This window comes from Panthera onca, chromosome A2, assembly GCF_046562875.1.
Source record: "Panthera onca isolate mPanOnc1 chromosome A2, mPanOnc1 haplotype 2, whole genome shotgun sequence".
Taxonomy (NCBI): domain Eukaryota; kingdom Metazoa; phylum Chordata; class Mammalia; order Carnivora; family Felidae; genus Panthera; species Panthera onca.
The window spans coordinates 101,410,479-101,423,055 of NC_138340.1; the positions used below are offsets into that span (position 1 = coordinate 101,410,479).

General features: G+C 38.1%; 1 long non-coding RNA gene and 1 other non-coding gene across 2 annotated transcripts in view; one reads left to right on the top strand and one right to left on the bottom strand.

The window, feature by feature from the left end:
• The window catches only part of LOC132679884 (uncharacterized), a 155,479-nt gene that overhangs the window by 71,443 nt on the left and 71,459 nt on the right, over positions 1–12,577 (bottom strand). The gene's annotated exons all lie outside the window — the stretch shown is intronic.
• Positions 891–995, top strand: LOC132679956 (U6 spliceosomal RNA). The gene has a single exon (XR_009610441.1). It is a non-coding gene; the product is annotated as a U6 spliceosomal RNA (small nuclear RNA).

A 12,577-nucleotide genomic window follows, 5' to 3' on the forward strand; every position in this document is an offset into this window, starting at 1 on the left:
GAATATGCTGTATTTCCTTAATGTTCCCAAATCTGTGCCCTAAATAATTTAGCTTCTTAAATTTTTGGAAGGTAGAAATGTACCTTTTGTTTGGTTAGCTGCATCAGTAACAATACAACGAAACTGTTTTATGTTTATCATAACCTTTCAGACAGTGTTAAGTCTTTAAATTTGGGGGTATAAGTGACTATGACTCTCTTGTAACTTGGGCTTTATTTTTTTGTTTTCTTTAATGTACACACAGAGGGAACTTTCTTCTGCCTTCTATTAAATCAACATTGATTAATGCTAATTAAATTACATGGCTCTTTTTAAATCATGGATTTGTGTAGAATTAAACATATAACATAAAACTGAATACCTGCTATTTTAATGGGCTGTGACACTTTTTCATGTAACCTAACCTTACTGAAGGATTTGGAAATATTAACCCTTTTGATAGTGGTCCATTCTTGAGGAATAGCTCATTTTACTTTTGAGGAAAACAAACAATTATCTGGAGAAGGAAGACTATCATGTTGATTTTTCATGTAGCCAAAGCAGGTTCTAAAATATTCTTTAACTGGCCCATTCATTGGGTAGACCATTTACTACATGAATTAAACTTTTTAAGTTCTGTAATAAGGTATGATATTGTACATTAGTTGAATTTCTAATTTAGTTGGTCACTAAACTTCCCCATAGATACAAAGATGCAGATATACCTCATTTTCAAAAAATGGGGAAAGCAATAGTCAGTCTATTAAAATGTTCAATTAGTCTATAGAAAGAAAAATAAATCCAGGTTATACTGGTTAACAAAATTCTGCATTTCTGTTGCCTAAATAACAACTCATCAAGAATAAAATACTTACTGAGACAAGCTTCTTAGCAAAACTAGTCTCCAGAGTGTTCCCTTTGGCGGCACATATACTAAAATTGGAATGATATGGAGAAGACGAGCCTTGCCCTGCACAAGGATGACACACAAAAATAGTCTCCAGAACTAAACTCAAAAAGGAGGTTCGTAATCTTTATTACCTTCCTATTCTCACTTTGTTAAATGAGTATCAAGGGCCAATAGTTTCTTCCCCCACCCCAACTGAAAACTATCTGCTGAAACTATCTCTACTCATTTTAGGTTCACCACCCTATAATTTTACATGACCCTGAGTTTCTACATTTGGCACTATACATCTATCAGAAAGGGCCTATAGGAATGAAGCCCTCGGTAAGCAAAGCAGTTGTCTCCTGGGTATGGGCTATTTCCATTCAGGCTTTTCTAGTGTTCCTGGAGATACACTTGAGGCATTATTTCTTTTTTTCATGTTGATTGTGATAAGAGCCTCATTTCCCAGTGCAATCTATCACTACCCTGCAGGTCGGAGACCACTGGGCTTGTTGCTTTTATTGTGCCTGAGGACAGCAGATGCGATATCCTTAGGCCTGGGTGTGCTTTGTTATGCTTGTTAAGTACAAAATGCCAGAAATGTATCCAGTGCTTGACAAAGTACAAAATACAAAAGACAAGGGCTCTGTCCTTACCACCTCTGATTCCAGAGTATAAAATAGCAGGTAGCACTAACAGTATCAGTTGACCACCAAAGACAGGCTTGACTATCATAAAATGCCAGGTGAGTGAACCAATTTAAATGAAAATCTTGTTAAGAGGTGACTGGGAGGGCCTGTGGTGGTTATTCAGAGGAACCCAAGAAAATTTTTTACAGAGCTATTTTTTTTTTTTTGAAAACTTAATACAAATTCACCTTGCCTAGAGCATGTGCTCTGAAACACAAGAAATTAAAAGAATGGGTGGGGAGAGGTGGAACAGAATGAGAACCTACAGCACCTAGAAATGGAGCCATATTCTCCTGTGACCAGCCTGGAAATAATGAGCTACTTAGTGGTTGTGTCATTCCTGGCACCACTCTTGCTATTAAACCTTATTTCCCCATGAGTATCCAGTCAGGCCAACCTCTCTAGTGCCTGCTCAGCCTTCTGCCTCCTTTCTAGTGCCATGACACTCCTCTACTGATGCTATTTCTCTTTCTTTCACTTTTCTGTTCTGCCTACACACATTCTATCCACTTCTCAGTACAGCTAAATTTCTAGCTCCCTCATGAATATTTCCCAAGTGTGGCGTTCATATACCATCTCAGAACCCCAGAACCCCAATGGCATTGTGATTTTCTCATGGGTTCCTCCACTCGTTTTCTGAAGAGACTGTGGGTAGATTGGTGAACCTTGACTTGCCAAAATTGTAAGATATATCAGGGTAAGCTGATAATTATTTATCATAAAACACATTCCACACAGCAGGTGCTCCGTAAATACCTGACTTCCAAACCTGATTCCCGTTGTTGATCTTAAATGAATGACCATCCACACTTGTCTCAAAGATCTTCAACATCAGAGTAAGATATGCTGTCACCACAGTCACCGGCGATTTATTACCCTTTCCTCTTTCCTACTCCCTGTTTTAATGTGTTCTTCAGTATACACACCTTCCCCACACCAGATCTTCTCCAAAATATATCTCCCACCAGCTAAAAAGTTGACCTGCTGTACTCCTCTGCTGTGGAAGACCTTTTACCTCTATACTTATCCCTGTTACTTGGAAGGAGGAGTTTGTTTTTCCTACTTAGAAAATGGCACTTTTCCTGGTACTGCCATGACAGTTACTCGATGGAGCCTTTGTTTTGTACCTTTGTGAATAAAACCTGAGGTGCAAAGGATGAAACTCAATGATATTTATGAATCGGTTTTAAAAGTACTTATCAGGATGGGGATTTCATAAGGCATGTATCTGGTTCACTGGTAACACAGCCTAGTCCTAGAGAAATTTTTGAAGCTTATGATTGATTGCAGAACTATTTCATAATCATCAGAAACCTTTATTAAGCACCTCCTTTTTTTCTTTGTTATTTGCAACAATTTAATCATGTGTTACTTCAGCCTAGGTTTGAAATATATTATTTCTCCCACTTGAGGTGCTTAACATAATCTGAATTATGGAAGGATGGCTATGGATGGATAAGTGAAAATTCCCATCATACTTGCAGATAATCACAGACCAATGAGAGTACTGTTTGCTATGAATTGTAAATAGGTCCTGATCATAGTTTTATGCCAGGGCATCCACATGCTGCTACTACACTCCTCCTTGCAACAAAAGACAGTTGACAGGGTGAATGTGGTGAGGTGATATTTAATGTTAGCAGTAATAATTTTAACTTACATTTGCTGAATGTGTCTTAAATACTAAGCACTTTTCTGAGTACCTCACTCATTCATCTTATTTTACCTTTTAAAACTCTACTATTGCCAAGAGGTAGAAACAACTCAAATGCCCATCAACAGATGAATGGATAAACAACATATACATACAATGGAATATTATTTGGCCCTAAAAAGGAGTCAAGTTCTGAGACATGCTGCAGTGTAGATGAACCTTGAAAACATTATACTAAGTGAAATTAGCCAGACACAAAAGGATAAATATTATTATTATTCTGCTTGTATGAAATATCTACAATAGGCAAATTCGTAGAGGCAGCAAGTACCTTAGAAGTTACCACGGACATTGGAGGGCTGGAGGAAAAGGATGTCAGTTATTGCTTAATGAGTGTAGTATTTCCATTTGGGGTAATAAAAACTTTTGGAAATAATAGTAATAGTTGCACAGCATTGTGAATGTAATTGATGCCACTGAATTGCATACTTACAAGATTGTTAAAATGGCAAATTTTACGTTATTTATAAATATTTTTCCATAATACAAAATTGTGGAAATACCCTATTATTATAAAATCCAATTTGAAATTTGAGTATATCAAGAATGTTTAAACAAATAGGAGTTATATATTCTAATATAAAAAGAAGTACAGGAAGCTCACATGGCATTGATTTGTGGTCTCGGCAACATGCAGGCCATCCTTTCTTTGAATCTCTTGGCTTTCCCTAATGATAACAACATGGCTTCTGGAACTCTACATATTGCTTTCATGTTCAAGGTAGAAAGAAGAAGAAAGGGGTGAAAAAGTCTAATCTTTTTCTTATATCAGTGAAAAAGAAAGGCTTTTCTCATGCCCCCAATAAATTTCCACCTATATCTTACTGTGCTTTAGGCTATCTCTAGCAACAAGACACAGTAGTGTTTACCTTTTCCAGGCTCTACCAGGGAGGCAGAAAGGAGATGGGTTGGAAATATCTGTTAAGGAATAAACGCTGTCTGGTACAATGACAAAAATGAATGGAAAGGTTAAATCAGTTTCTCAACCTGGCAGCTGACATTTTCGACTGGATAATTCTTTGTTGTGGGGGGCTTTCCTGTGCACTATAGGATATTTAGCAGCACTGGTGGCTTCTCCCAACTAGATGCCAGTAGTCTTCCCATCCCCCACCCCCAGTTATGATAATCAGAAATGTCTCTAGACAGTGTCAAGTATTTGGGGGGAGGGAGCACAAAACTGCCACCAGTTGAGAACTTCTGGGTTAGATGACTGGCCAAAGTCTCATTGCTGATAGGTGGTGGAGATGAGGTTTGCACCCAGGACCTCTGACTTTAGAACCTTACCTCTTGGCCATTCTTTTGACCAGCCTGTACAGTTGAGCGAACGGCCTTGTAGTTCACAGGACCAATGGATCATCTGAACTAACTTGCAAAAGACTGAGTTAATGAGACATCAATGAATTGCTCTGCTGCCTGTCCACATGCTTTTCCTGAGCACTTGTTATTTAGCCACAACCTTCTACAGTTTGGAAGTAATAGCAGGTGTATCATGGAGAAGCAGGCATCGAATCACTATCCCAGACATTCTCAATAGGGCAAAATGGTTCTTAGGAAAGCAAAAATGTCTTTGATAATTAAATGGTTTGTGGCCCCCTAAAATTCTGCCCCCCCAACAATAGATCTTATCTCAGTATTTAATTTCTCTGTATTTAATTTTTTTTTCTCTTTGATGGAGCATAATGGAAATACATGTTACGATACACTGCTGTAGCCTGAGGAACTAGATTGAGCAAAGACTATGTTTCAGAAAAGGTGAGAAATACTATTACCTAAAATGAGATGATGTGTATGTCTAGAATGTGAATGTTGAGTGAATATTAGGAATCCCCCTGGGTGTTTTCATTAGATGTATCCCTTTAGCTATTGTTCCAGTCACTAGGCATCCCAATTAATTCACTTTCATGTCTCTCTATTCATGAATGTAATAAACTTTTATATTTGTCTCTTTTTACCATCACATTAGTTTCACTGGGATATTTCCAATAAGTGAATTCCCTCCTCTCTTCATGTCTTTATTATTCAAATAGGCAGCTCTCTGTTTTTTTTTTTTAAGTTTATTTATTTCAAGACAGAGAAAGTGCAAGTGTGTGAGTAGAGAGAGAGCAGAGAGAGAGAGAGAGCAGAGAGAGAGAGAGAGCAGAGAGAGAGAATCCCAAGAAGGCTCCATGCTATCAGCTTGGAGGTCGATACGGGGCTCAAACTCACCTACTGTGAGTCATCACCTGAGCAGAAACTAAGAGTCGGATATTTAACCAACTGAGCCACTCAGGCACCCCTCTAGTGTTTTCTTTAAAGAATAAAAGTGTCTAGGGGTGCCTGGGTGGCTCAGTCGTTTAAGCTTCCAACTTTGGTTCATGAGGTCATGATCTCATGGTTGGTGAGTTCGAGCCCCACATCAGGATCTCTGCTGTCAGCACAAGCCCACTTCGGATCCTCTGTCCCCCACTCTCTCTCCCCCTCCCCTGTTCACACATACTCTCTCTCTCTCTCTCTCTCAAAAATAAATATATATTTTTTAAAAGGAATAAACGTGTCTAGAAATACACTCATGGTATTAAAATCTCTTTGGATCATCAGCTGATTATTCACATCATAGGATAATAGGTAAATATAGTGAGACAAATAAGCTTAAAAGCCATAAAATTCAATAGATTTAGGTCTGATTCCTCGATTTTGGATAAATTATAATCTCATTGAGTCTTCATTTTTTATCTGTGAAATGGGCATAATGTCTACTTTATGTAAGCACTGAGATGAGAATTAGAGGAGGTACTACATATCAACTGCTTGGCAGAGAGCCTAGAGCATAGTAAGTGGCCAGTATATGGTAACTACTCCAGTAGCATCTGTAAATAACACTTAGTAAATCTTTTTTTTTTTTTTTTTTTTTTTCTGGGAGAAGAAAAGGATAGCAGTATGAGAAAGGACTGGCTCAAATCAAAGTGATATAAAAGGCACCTCTTCAATCAGTGTTTGGCTCAGGACAGTAAGCCGGGCCTGACTGTACATGTTCTGAACCAAACCATCGTTCTGGTCTAGCACAAAGACAAGATGCCTGAAGTTCATCTAGGAGAAAAGGCAATACTGAGCTCTCTCTCTCTGATATTCCTTCCCAGAGCTGACGCTGCCCAACACTTAGAGCACATCACTTAACCATCCATTTATCAACACCCTCTTTTCACAAATTAGGAGGATGGTACCTGCCTCTGTCTTCTTAAGAGATGGTGAAGACCAAATCACTTCATTCATTTATATCTATGCCACACAAGGCAGAATAAAGCACAGTCCCTACCCACACAGAGTTTACATTTGACCCAATTCCATAAGATCTTTCTTATTTATTTCAAACCCTTTGCTTAGTAAACACTTGAGAAATAACAATGGCTCATATGTTGTTTTGTTATTCTTCAAAATATATACATTTAAAAATGCACAATAGCAATTTAATGCTGACTGGTGACCTTGGGAAAGTGGGTGCTCATTGTTGCTAGGGTATCTGAACTGAAGTGGGTGGTTTGTATGAACTAGCTATGCTCCTGGATATACAATTCGATTGTCTATTGATCTGGGATAATAAAGTGTTCAGAGAATACTTGCTTTTTATAATGGATCAGATAGAGGTAGAAACTAGATGACTTTTGAAAGTAAATGTTGTTTCTACTTTTTAAATCTCTTATCTCTGAAAATAACTTTATTATTTAGCTGAAATTTCTTCCTTGAATACTAAAGCTGTAGATGGGGTTTTGGAGAAGGGATGTGTAATTATTTCTGAATCTTATTTTTGACACCTTTTCCAAGCAGTTAAAATATATGTGAGATATTAACATTAAGGAGCTACAAAAAAAAATAACCCAGAGCTTTATTTTATATTTATGACTTCATCTGGCTGTAAAGCAAACGGCTCACGAAATATTGTAACAGTCACTTTTATACCGAGAGCACTAGTTTAAACTCACTATAACAGATACTAACAATGATTTTATTTGCTAGAAAGGCACATATTCTAAATTTTGACCTAGGGAACTTCTATTAATTCCAATACATGAAGAGTCACAGGATAATCTTACAAAACATTCACACCTAAACATTGGACTCTGGTACAGTGTCACAGAAGACACTGCACCAGAGTCCATAAACAATTCTTTCTCACTTAGAAATGGCAATTTACTTGAAATTGTTCCTAGTCCCAACTATCTGATTTGGAGATTTTACTACCTTTTAGCCATTATCTCATAAAACAAAAAATAAATATATACATTCGTCTCTTCTGAAACATCATTTTCCTTCAAATCAACCTAATTCCCCTCTTCTCCCATCTCCTCATAATATTAATTTTATCATATAGGAACTCTTTTTTTTTTTTTTTTTTTTTTTTTTAACTGCAGGGACGGAATTGTCTACCTATAACGTTTTAAAGCACACAAGTCATGAAATCCTAGGGCGAAAGTTCTCCCAACACCAGTAAATCTTCCTCATGGCCCTTTCTGCATCCTCCAGTGCTCATTTCATAGCCCACCTAGACATCCTCCATCCTTTATAGGAAAACATTAATTTTCAGTTTCCTGGCTTTGACATGATTATGGTCCAGTGTTTCTCTTACTTTGGAATTTCTGGTTCATTTTTTTTTTCTTCCTACTTATCCCCTTTATTCTAAGGCAGGGTGGGTTTGGAGATGATTTATATTGAAGAAGAAAAATATACAGGCCCAAACTGAAATTCCAAAGGATTTGAGGTAGGTTTCTTTAGATCCAGGGACGATACTGTTTGTCTAGATTTATCCATCCCTTTTGATTTCTTGGATATGGTAAGGAATTCTCATATCTCTGCGACTAGACTTTGAGATCCAGTAGAATGAACGAAGATGCTCAGAAAAGGTCTCTTAAATGAATATAATAATAAATATTCCTTAAAGTATGTGTTTTATTCCCATATCTTACATCATTTGATACACCATACTGTTTGAGTTCTGACTGGTGGATGCCAGTGCCTGGGCACTGTGGTATCATTCTGGTTACAGCTTCCAGTAGGCATGGTATCAACCAAGCCAAAGAGTAATTATTTTCTCCTATAAAATAGAACTTTATTGTATCACATAAGTACAAATATAAAAGGAACATTCTACTTAATTAAAAATTACATAATAAAATCTACACTCTACATTTTAAACACACATTTGAAAAAAAAAAAAAAAAGCCACATAGAGAACTAAGGCTAAGCAAATACAGTTGACCCTTGAACAACCCAAGTTTGAACTGCGCAGATCCACCTAATGCATGGAAATTTTTTATAACTACAGTACAGCACTGTATATATATTCTCTCTTCCTCATGATTTTCCTAATAAAATTTTCTTTACCTTACTTTCTTGTAAGGATAACAGTATATAATACATGTAACATATGTGTTAATTGAATATTTATGTTATCAATAAGGCTTCTAGTCAACAGTAGGCTATTAGTTCCATTTTGGGGGAGTCAGAAGTTATACATGGATTTTCAGCTGTGTGGGGTTGGGCACTCTTAAGCCCTGCAGTTGTTCAAAAGTCAACTGTACATGCATCTAGGTACAGTTAAATACCTCGCTAACATTTAGCTATTCAGTCACTGTGATGTAAACTCCATGTTTCCCCGGACTTAAGTAGATCCCAGCTTAAACCTTCCAAGGCTTCTCCATGTGATGCTCATTGAGGAGATTTGTAGAAAGCCTTACACCTCTCCCTAGAAACAATGATCTTCACCTGCTGGTTCTCAATTTAAAAGGGAGAAGAATTTTAATTGCCATTCCAAGAATAAAGGTCTATTTGCTTTCCTAAACTGCTACTTTCTCCTGTAACCTAAAACACACAGAAAGTTAAAAAAAAAAAAAAAAAAAAAAAAAAAGTGATATCAGGGCACCTGGGTGACTCAGTCAGTTGAGCGTCTGACTTTGGCTCAAGTCGTGATCTCACAGTTGGTGAGTTTGAGCCCCACATTGGGCTCACTGTTGTCAGTACAGAGCCCGCATTGAATCCTCTGTCCCCACCCTCTGTCTGCACTTACCCCACTTGGGCTCTCTCTCTTAAAAAAAAAAAAAAAAAAAGGTGATATCACTAAATCTAATCAAAAAGAAATTTTACTGGCACGTCTCAAATCTCCACAACTTGCCTGTTATCTACTCTGGCGTCAGTCTGCCATATTTTTAAGATGGATCTCTTTCCTCAGAACCCCTTTAAAGAAAAAAAACCTCACTTATATACAACATTACATAGTATTAAAGTAGAAATAGGAGATTGTTTTCCATCCTTTACCATCATGTTTAAAGTGCATTTTATCTACCAAAGTTATTTAAAAACTTACTAAACTTATCTTAAACATAGCTCCTTGGAAGGACATTAAGAACCTATCCTGGAAGCCCCTTCTAAAGAAAGGACAGCAAAATGCCCCCAAAATGTTGCCTGCTTGGAAAGTCATCTAAAAGTTTAGTGCTGAGGAAGTGACATTGAGTGGCAGCTTGGACATGTGCAGAGCTGGCAGAAGGGGACTTGGACAGGCATCAGAAGCTCCTCCAGCTACTCAGAACTGGAGGACTTGATGGGCAGGGGAGCGGTGAGAAGAGGGGACAGGGGCTGTGGTGGATTTCATGCTTCTGTGGCTTGCCTCTGTCTCTAAGCATAGCCCAGAGATGCTCTGGCAGGAGTGGGAGCAGCTGGATAGATCAAGAAAGGCTTTTGTCCTTGCCACTCACTAACAGACCAGATTTGGGGTGAGAGATGCAAAATAAACAGGACTTCAGGCAGGTTTGGAATGATCTTAATACTCTGAAGCTTAATCTTGATTAGCATGCTTGAGGTTTGAATTGTGTGGAATTTTTTAGACAGAAGTAGGTGGATTTGCATTCATCCTAGGGATGTGTTGAGGAAACCTTCACCCCCTTCTCACAATACAACACTTAGCTTTCATTTCAAAATGTAACACTAAACACTTTTTTTTTTCCTTTAAGGAAAGATCATTAAGAATGATCTTTCTACAAGGAAATCATGGGAAATAACAAAATCTCTCAAAATCTGTTTTTATGTGCTGTTAGAAATAATCATTTGAAGGGTTTTTGTTTTGTTTGTTTTTTTTCTCTTGATCATTCTGGAAAAAATTTGTGGGCGAGGACGATGTGGAAAACTTCAGCATTAAAAATAATATCCTAAGTAATCCAAAAGGGAAATTAATTTTCACTTCAAAGGTGTTCAATAGCACAAACATTAAAATAATGAGTGAACTGGCTCTCCTGAGAAAATGCCAACTGTTGCTGCTTCCCACTGGGTTCTACGTGTAACAAGCTTCTCTAGCTGCCTTAACTTCTGACTCTGTCAGGAGACTTAAGAGGGACATCTCTTCCAGCAATTAGAAACGATCTACTGTGTTACTACACACCAACTTCTCCCATTGTTCAGTCTCTAAGAATTAGTTGGTTTCCTTAACAAGTGAAACTGTCATTGTTTTTGAAAAATATTAATAGTAATACGAGGCAACTCAGACGCAAAGGGTGTCTGAATTGATGGCATCTCCCTTTCAGCCCTGTAGGAACAGCAAGTATGATGGAGTACCCATTCAGACCCAGATACAGAGAACAGACCCTTAGGGGACGGCCTTGTTGGAAATTTCAAGGCAATGATTTCCCTGTTAAGCTTTGTAGCAGACATGAAATGTGGGTAGTGTAAATAATTTAAGTTCATCTTCTATAATGTTTCATGTTATTATATAAAAGGTAGAAGTTGAAAAAGAGAAACAAAGGACTTAAGCAATCCATTAGGTGAATAATCATTTATTGAAAAATTAGAAACGGACTCTGGGAAAGCCGGTTACAGAGCTGGCTTGTTGAAATACCTTCTTCCATGTGACCTTCCCTCAAAGTTGCCTGACTCTAGTGTCTCCTACCATTTAAAGGGTGATACAGGTGCTGCCACTCCAAGCTCCACACCTCAACTCTCACCCATAAAATTCACAAATACCTTCGTCCGTTAGTGTTTTTTTTTTTTTTAATTTTTTTTTAACATTTATTTATTTTTGAGACAGAGAGAGAGCATGAGCAGGGGAGGGTCAGAGAAAGAGGGAGACCCAGAATCTGAAACAGGCTCCAGGCTCTTAGCTGTCAGCACCGAGCCCGACGAGGGGCTCGAACCCACGGACCGCGAGATCATGACCTGAGCCGAAGTCAGACGCTCAACCGACTGAGCCACCCAGGCGCCCCTGTTAGTGTTTTTCAAGAGTAGTAGCAGATGTGGACTATGCTGTGAACAATCTTAACTATATAGATTTTTAAAAGGTTCACAGCTCCTGCCCCCCACACACAAATATTCCTCATTCATAACTATATTCAAACAAGTGTCCCATTTGACTAAAATAATACCTGCTTTTGATAAGGGGAGCTACATGCCAGAGGTTTTCTGGGGGTGGAGGTTGGGAGGGTGGACAGTCAAAATCTGGGAGAGAAAGGAGAAAAGAAAATCTTCTAAGTACATTAGTTTCCCTTATAATATTAACATGGAAATAAAAATTAAAGACACTAAAATGCCCCAGGGGAAAAGTCTATGAAAACTTTAAAAAAGGGATATAGGGGTGCCTGGGTGGCCCAGTAAGTTGAGTGACTTCAGCTCAGGTCACGATCTCACAGTCTATGAGTTCAAGCCCCACGTTGGGCTCTGTGCTGACAGCTTAAAGCCTGGAGCCTACTTCAGATTGTGTCCCCCTCTCTCTCTCTGTTCCTCTTCAGCTTGTGCTCTATCTCTGTTTCAAAAATAAACAAACACTAAAAAGAATTTTAAAAATAAAAAAGGGATAGATAATGATTTCTATAACCAAGTTATCTCAAAAGAACTTAAACATCTCTATCCCCAACCTTCAAAATATCTAAAATGAATTTTAGGACATTAATCCAATTGTTTTGGGTTTTTTTTAATGTTTATTTATTTTTGAGAGAGAGGGGGAGAGTGCAAGTGGGGAAGGGACAGAGAGAGAGAAAGAGTATCTGAAATGGGCTGACAACAGACAGCCAGATGTGGGGCTCCAACTCCTAAACCCAGAGACTATGACCCTGAGCCTAAATCAGACACTTAACCAACTGAGCCACCCAGGTGCCCAACCCAATTGTTTTATCTTTAAAAATACTCCTAAACAAAACTAATAAAATAGTAATTATCAGATAGGACTGCAGAAATCCCAAGGTTGCCTCTAGCAACTATTTCTAACTTTGTTGCAATGTTGGTGTATCAGAGGGTGTGTTTCTTTTTCTCTCAGGTACTCTGGTAATAGGCTCCCCTAAATTGAAATGCCTGCTT